This window comes from Chiloscyllium punctatum, chromosome 40 (genome assembly GCF_047496795.1).
Source record: "Chiloscyllium punctatum isolate Juve2018m chromosome 40, sChiPun1.3, whole genome shotgun sequence".
NCBI classification, from domain to species: Eukaryota; Metazoa; Chordata; class Chondrichthyes; order Orectolobiformes; family Hemiscylliidae; genus Chiloscyllium; species Chiloscyllium punctatum.
Genome location: NC_092778.1, coordinates 13,887,208 through 13,896,004, shown reverse-complemented (window position 1 = coordinate 13,896,004; position 8,797 = coordinate 13,887,208).

Below are 8,797 nucleotides of genomic sequence, written 5' to 3'. Positions count from 1 at the left end.
GTCTGCAAATGGTGCTACAGTAAGTGTACTCGTGCTGATACTCTCTGTGTTTTGGAGGAGGAGAGTTTTCTTTTTCTCTCCTGCCACCCCCTCCCTTTCCAGAGGAGATATTTGTTCCCTTTTGGTTTTCTTTATTGTTTTTTTTTGTGTATTTGTTTTTTTCCCTTTATTTTGAACTGTGTTCAGCTGGACAAGCAGCTACCACCACCACCACCACCACCACCACCACCACCACCACCACCACCCCCACCCCCACCACCACCACCACCACCACCACCACCACCCCCACCACCACCACCACCACCACCACCACCACCACCACCACCACCACCACCACCCCCACACCCACCACCACCACCACCACCACCACCACCACCACCCCCACCACCCCCACCACCCCCACCACCACCACCACCCCCACCACCCCCACCACCACCACCACCACCACCACCACCACCACCACCCCCACCACCACCACCACCACCCCCACCACCACCACCACCCCCACCACCACCACCACCACCACCACCACCACCACCACCACCCCCACCACCACCACCACCACCACCCCCACCACCACCACCACCACCACCCCCACCACCACCCCCACCACCACCACCACCACCACCACCCCCACCACCACCACCACCACCACCACCACCACCACCACCACCACCACCACCCCCACCACCACCACCACCACCCCCACCACCACCACCACCACCCCCACCACCACCACCACCACCCCCACCACCACCACCACCACCACCACCACCACCACCCCCACCACCACCACCACCACCACCACCACCACCACCACCCCCACCACCACCCCCACCACCACCACCACCACCCCCACCACCACCACCACCACCCCCACCACCACCACCACCACCACCACCACCACCACCCCCACCCCCACCACCACCACCACCACCACCACCACCCCCACCACCACCACCACCACCACCACCACCACCACTGCTGCTGCAGCCTGGGCCTTGCCCACAACTGAAAACTGTTGCTGGTGCCTGGGGCCTGCCTCAAACTTGGGGAAAAAAATGTAGAAGTCTGCAAATGGTATTTTGGGAATCACCATGTTGCCTATACCCTTGTGATGCCGTTTCACTTCAGGGACTGGATGACTTGCCAGAACAGTTATTGAAAGACAAGGACTACACTCTGTAACCATTGTGATGATTCCATTAAATAACCCCAGACCGAGGACACACTGCAGCCGGATTCTTTTATCTTTAATTCATTCACAGCACGTAGGCATCACTAACTAGGGGAGCATTTACTGCCCATCCCTAATTGCCCAGCATCAAGAGACAACCATATTGCTGTGGGTCTGGAATTATATGAGGGCCGGACCCTGTGAGGATGGCAGTGTCCTTGCCTAAAGTTCATGAACCAAATGGGTTTTTCCAAACAATTGACAACAGTTTCATGATCATCATTACACTCTTAATTCCAGAATTTTATTGAATCCCAATTCTGCCACAGTAGCATTTGAACCCAGGTCCCCCACAACCTTACCTGGATCTCTGGACAAATAATTTTGTAATAATACCACTAAGCCGTTGCCGCCCACCTACTAGGGGCATCATTGAACAGATAATAAGTCCTGAAGATGAGGTCTTGATGTTTGGGTCAGTCTGGAAGGGCCTTGCTGTACAGTCCAGACAAAGTGTGTTGCATAACCCTTGTACACTGTGCTCTGCAGGGGATGTGATGAACGCTGAAGAGCAATTTTCAAAGGAGGAAGATAAGGATATTGAGCAGGGGAACATCATTTTCTGTATAATAGAACACTATAATGTCAGGTACAACAAGGCAGACGGGATTTAATTGACTCCCATTTTCATCAGATGTGAATTGAATGCAATGATTATTCATTGTAAATTTGGTATTGCTCAGAAGTTAAACATTCCCTGCCTGTTCCCAATGGCAAATGGATCTTCTGCTTACTGGTTTAGTGGATGTTTTCAACTGCTTGAAGGCTTCCCAGTTTGTGACAGTCCCATTTTGAACAATGAGAATATTTTTGTGATTCACTCGTGGGATGTAGGTATTGCCGGCTGGGCCAGCATTTATTGCCCATCCCTAGTTGTCCCTTGAGAAGATGGTGGTGAGTTGCCTTCTTGAAACAGTGAAATCCCATTTGGTGTAGGTACACCCAGAAGGAAAGTAGTTCCAAGATTTCAACAAAGCAACACTGAAGGAATGGTGATATATTTCCAAGTCTGGATGCTGATTGGCTTGGAAACGAATCTGCCGGTTTCCTTCCATATATCGGCTGCCTTTGTCCTTCTGAATGGTAATCGTCATGGGTTTTGGAAGGTGCTGTCTTAAGAGCCTTCGTAAATTTTTTGTACAAGATGCACACAGTTGCTACTGAGCACCAGTGGTGAATGTTTGTGGTTATGGCATCTACTAAGTAGATTGCTTTGACCTGGATGGTAGTAGAGTGTGGCGCTGGCAAAAGCTCAGTAGGTCAGGCAGCATCTGAGGAGCAGGAGAGTTGGCGGTTCAATCAGGACTCTTCATCAGGATGGGGAGGGGGAAGGGGGCTGAGAAATAAATAGGGGGAGTTTCTCAGCCCCCTTCCCCCACCCCAGCCCTGACGAAGGGTCCTGCCTGGAACATCAACTCTCCTGCTCCTCAGATGCTGCCTGACCTCAGAGTCACAGAGTCACAGAGACTTACAGCATGGAAACAGACCCTTCGGTCCAACCTGTCCATGCCGACCAGATATCCCAACCCAATCTAATCCCACATGCCAGCACCCGGCCTATGTCCCTCCAAACCCTTCCTATTCATATACCCATCCAAATGCCTCTTAAATGTTGCAATTGTACTAGCCTCCACCACATCCTCTGGCAGCTCATTCCATACATGTACCACCCTCTGTGTGAAAAAGTTGCCCCGTAGGTCTCTTTTATATCTTTCCCCTCTCACCCTAAACCTATGCCCTCTAGTTCTGGACTCCCTAACCCCAGGGAAAAGACTTTGCCTATTTATCCTATCCATGCCCCTCATAATTTTGTAAACCTCTAGAAGGTCACCCCTCAGCCTCCGATGCTCCAGGGAAAACAGCCCCAGCCTGTTCAGCCTCTCCCTACAGCTCAAATCCTCTAACCCTGGCAACATCCTGCTTTGCTTTTCCAGTACCACACTCTATCTACTCTGAATCTCCAGCATCCTCAGTCCTCATTATCTCCTTGACCTGGATGTTGTCAAATTTCTTGAAGTGTTGTTGCAGCTGCACTTATCCATGCAAGTGGGGAGTACTCTATCCTGACTTGAATTTTGTGGACAAGTTTTGGGGAGTCAGCAGGTGATTTAATCACTGCAAGATTCTTAGCCTCTGATCTATTCTAGTAGTCCCAGTTCCTGTATATCTAGTCCAGTTCAGTTTCTGGTCAATGGTACCCTCTAGAATATCAATAGAACGCAATGGTTAGGTTCTCTCTTGTTGGAAATGATCATTGCCTGGCATTTGTTTAACGCCAAGGTTAATTGGTACTAGTTAGCACAAGCCTGGATGTTATCCAAGTCTTTGATGCATTTGAACATGGACTGCTTCAGTACTTGAGGAGTCATGAATGGTGCTGAACACAGCTCAGTCATCCATGAATATCCCCAGTTCAAGGCTTATGATGAAGAGAGACCATTGATGAAGCAGCTGAAGATGATCGGGCCAAAGACATTACCTAAGGAACACCTTCAGAGATGTGCTCGCGCTGAGAAGAGAGACTTCCAACCATCACAAATGTCTTCATATGCCTGGTATGGCTCCAAACAGCAGAGAGTTATCCCAGTTTTACTTGGGCTCCTTGATGTCACACTTGGTCCTGATGTTAAGGGCTGCCACACCTCACCATTGGAATTGAGCTCTTTTGTCCATGTTTGAACAAAGGGCTGTAATGAGGTCAGGAGCTGAGAGCCCTCATGGAACCCAAAATGAATGTCAGTGAATGTTTCCCTTTTATTATCTATGGGGATGTTTGTTGAGCCTCCTCCAATAGGTTCTCGGCCATCATTCATTACTAGATGTCACAAGAACTGCAGAGCTTAGATCACAACCATTGATGGTCAAATTACTTGGTACTGTGTATCATTTGCTATTTATGCTGTTTGGCACATAAGTAGTCTGCTCCTGCCCCTTGGATGCTGCCTGACCTGCTGTGCTTTTCCAGTGCCACACTTTTCGACATAAGTAGTCCTGTTTTATAACTTCATCAGTTTGCTACCCCATACTTGGGTATGCCTGGTGTTGGGCTTGGCATGCCCTCCTGCACTCTCCATTCACCCCAAGATTGATCCCCTGGCTTGATGGAATATGCCAGACCATGAAGTTGCAGATTGTGTTGGAGTACAATTCATCTGCTGCTAAGGGCTCTCAGCACCTTATCGATATGCAGTCTTGAGTTGGGAGATCTGTTTGAAGTTTATTGTATTTTGCATAGTGATAATGCCATGCAAACTGACAGAGGGTATTTTCAGTGTGAAGACAGGACTTTATCTCCATGATGATTGTGCAGTGGTCACTGTTACTGATACTGTTATGGACAGATGCATCGGCACAAGGCAGACTGAGGATGAGGTCAAGTATGTTTTTCCCTCTTGCTCGTACCCTCACCACACCAGCTCGATCAATACTACGGCTGCAGAGCCACTCTTTATGGAGGACATTGAAATTCCTCAATGTTAGATCTCCTGGAATTCAGGGAGAACTCACCATTTGGATACCGAACTGGCTCAAAGGTGGAAGACAGAGGGTTGTGGTGGAAGGTTGTCTTTCAGACTGGAGGCTTGTGACCAGTGAAGTGCCACAAGGATCGGTGCTGGGTCCTCTACTTTTCATCATTTATATAAATGTTTTGAATGTGAGCATAAGAGGTATAATGAGTAAGTTTGAAGAAGACACCAAAACTGGAGGTGTAGTGGACAGCGAAGAAGGTTACCTAGGATTATAATGGCATCTTGATCAGATAGACCAATGGGCTGAGGAGTGGCAAATGGAGTTTAATTTAGATAAATGCGAGGTGCTGCATTTTGGGAAAACAAATCTTAAGCAGGATTTATCATTAGGTGTATAAGGGTCAAGAGTGTGGTGCTGGAAAAGCTCAGCAGGTCAGGCAGCATCCAAGGAGGAGGAAAACCGATGTTTCAGGTATAAGCCCTTCATCAGGAATGAGGCTGATTCCTGATGAAGGGCTTTTGCCCAAAACATCAATTTTCCTGCTCCTCAGTTACTGGCTGACCTGCTGTGCTTTTCCAGCACCACACACTCGACTCTAATGTCCAGCATCTTGCAGTCCTCACTTTCACCTTCTTAATGATAAGCCCCTAGTGAGTGTTGCTGAACAAAGAGACCTTGGAGTGCAGGTTCAAAGCTCTTTGAAGGTAGAGTTGCAGGTAGATAGGATAGTGAAGAAAGCATTTGGTATGCTTTCCTTTAATGAGTACAGAAATTGGGAGGTAATGTTGCGGCTGTACAGGACATTGGTTAGGCCACTGTTGGAATATTGCATGCAATTCTATTGGAATGATGTTATGAAACTTGAAAAGGTTCAGAAAAGATTTACAAGGATGTTGCCAGGGTTGGAGTATTTGAGCTACAGGGAAAGTTTGAATAGGCTAAGGCTGATTTCCCTGGAGTGTTGGAGGCTGAGGAGTGAGCTCATAGAGGTTTATAAAATCATGAGTGGCATAGATAGGATAAATAGACAAGTTTTTTCCCTGGGGTGGGGGAATCCAGAACTAGAGAGCATAGGTTTAGGGTGAAAGGGGACATATAAAAGAGGGGCAACTTTTTCACGCAGAGGGTGGTGCGTTTGTGGAATGGGCTGCCAGAGGAAGTGGTGGAGACTAGTACAATTGCAACATTTAAAAGGCATCTGGATGGATATATGAATAGGAAGGGTTTGGAGGGATATGGGCTAAGTGGTGGCAGGTAGGACTAGATTGGGTTGGGATATCTGGTCGGCATGGACGGGTTGGACCGAAGGATCTGTTTCCATGCTGTACATCTCTACGACTCTATGACTCTAAGTGTCAGCTATGATTCCTACATTTGACTCTCCTCCCACTACATGCACAGCGAAGGGCATCTCCTGACTGACAATGTATATGACTGGCAGCATTAAAAATGGCACTGGTGCTGGGAATCGTGGGGAGGTCCTGGCAGTGGCAAATATATTCACCTCTGGCAAGAGGAAGGAGGATGAACAGAGTGCAATAGGGGGTGTGGTGCACAGATAATGCGCCAAGTTTGGAAAGATAACATGAGAAATCTAACTAGGGGTCCCAGGGAGAAACCTCCCATGACTCCCACCAAAACTTATCATAAAATTCAACCCCATATTTACAATGTTTAGATTGATCCATATTTAAAACCATACAATATTTAGTCTTGTAAACAAAATAACGTAAATAAAATGAGAGGAAAAATTGGAATTGTCAATGCATTGTCAAATGTGGGTTCAGCTCTGACAGAGGTTGCAGAAAAATCTGTCACAAATATTATTCAAAATTTCAAATCGCGCACAATGCATTATAGGAAGGATGTTGAAGCTTTGGAAAGGGTTCAGAAGTGGCTTACCAGGATGTTGCCTGGTATGGAGAGAAGGTCTTATGAGGAAAAGCTGAGGAACTTGAGGCTGTTTTCATTAGAGAGAAGAAGGTTGAGAGGTGACAATTGAAACATATCAGATAATCAGAGGGTTAGATAGGGTGGACAGTGAGAGCCTTTTTCCTGGGATGGTGGTGGCTAGCACAAGGGGACATAGCTTTAAATTAGGGGGTAATAGATATAGGGCAGATGTCATAGAGTCATAGAGACATAGAGATGTACAGCATGGAAACATACCCTTCGGTCCAACCTGTCCATGCCAACCAGATATCCCAATCCAATCTAGTCCCACCTTCCAGCACCCGGCCCATTTCCCTCCAAACCCTTCCTATTCATATACCCATCCAAATGCATCTTAAATGTTGCAACTGTACCAGCCTCCACCACTTCCTCTGGCAACTCATTCCATACCCGTACCACCCTCTGTGTGAAAACGTTGCCCCTTAGGTCTCTTTTATATCTTTCCCCTCTCACCCTAAACCTATGCCCTCTAGTTCTGGACTCCCTGACCCCAGGGAAAAGACTTTTGCCTATTTACCCTATCCATGCCCCTCATAATTTTGTAAACCTCTAAAAAGTCACCCCTCAGCCTCCGATGCTCCAGGGAAAACAGCCCCAGCCTGTTCAGCCTCTCCCTATAGATCAACTCCTCCAATCCTGGCAACATTCTTGTAAATGTTTTCTGAACCCTTTCAAGTTTCACAACATCTTTCTGATAGGAAGGAGAATAGAATTGCACGCAATATTCCAACAGTGGGCTAACCAATGTCCTGTACAGCCGCAACATGACCTCCCAACTCCTGTACTCAATACTCTGACCAATAAAGGAAAGCATACCAAACGCCTTCTTCACTATCCTATCTACCTGCGACTCCACTTTCAAGGAGCTATGAACCTGTACTCCAAGGTCTCTTTGTTCAGCAACACTCCCTAGGACCTTACCATTAAGTGTATAAGTCCTGCTAAGATTTGCTTTCCCAAAATGCAACACCTAATATTTATCTGTATTAAACTCCATCTGCCACTTCTCAGCTCATTGGCCCATCTGGTCAAGATCCTGTTGTAACCTGAAGTAACCGTCTTCGCTGTCCACTACACCTCCAATGTTGGTGTCATCTGCAAACTTACTAACTGTACCTCTTGTGCTCTCATCCAAATCATTTATGTAAATGACAAAAAGTAGAGGATCCGGCACCGATCCTTGTGGCACTCTACTGGTCACAGGCCTCCAGTCCAAAAAACAACCCTCCACCACCACCCTCTGTCTTCTTCCTTTGAGCCAGTTCTCCCTGTATTCCATGAGATCTTACCTTGCTAATCAGTCTCCCATGGGGAGCCTTGTTAAATGCCATGTCAGAGGTAGTTTCTTTACTCAGAGAGTAGTAGGGGGATGGAATGCCCTGCCTGCAAAAGTAGTTGACTCACCAACTTTAAGGGCATTTAAACAGTCATTGGATAAATATATGGATGAAAATGGAATAGTGTAGGATAGATTGGTTCCACAGGTTGGCACAACATCGATGGCCGAAGGGCCTGTACTGCGTTGTAATATTCTATGTCCTATGGCACATCAGGATCCTGTAAACATGACACAACAATATGTCAACAGTGATGAATCAACTCAATTGACATTGAATATTTGCATAATCCCCTTAAAATGCTATTTTTGCTGGCTAAGGATTTTGCTGTTTAAAGTTTTCTCCAGGCTAATGTAAATACTCAAAATGCATGACAATGCTTTCTTTTTGCCAATTATTCTTCCCAGTCCTGTTTAATTCCTGGAGCTTACTTTCCTTAATGTCTTAAGACTCTAAAAGTAAAAGAGAACAAAATGAAGTGGGATTACTGGTAATCGAATTCCCACTAGTCTATATAATTGTTACTCAACAGTTGGAGCTTGGCAGAGCAGAACCATTGTTTTAATATTATGATTTTCCCCAGTGAGAGGGAAAATAGAAGGCTAAAAAGCTGTAATACTTGGAAGTGAATGTACATTGGAGAGCCATTTTGAACGAATAATTAATCAGTATGTCTCATTCATGAATTTTACTGGTTTTTCTTCTGGTCAGGATACTGGGAGACCCCTTTCTTCTGACAGTGTCATGGACTCTTTTAAATTCACCATCAAGGACAGACAAGACATTGATTTAATACCTC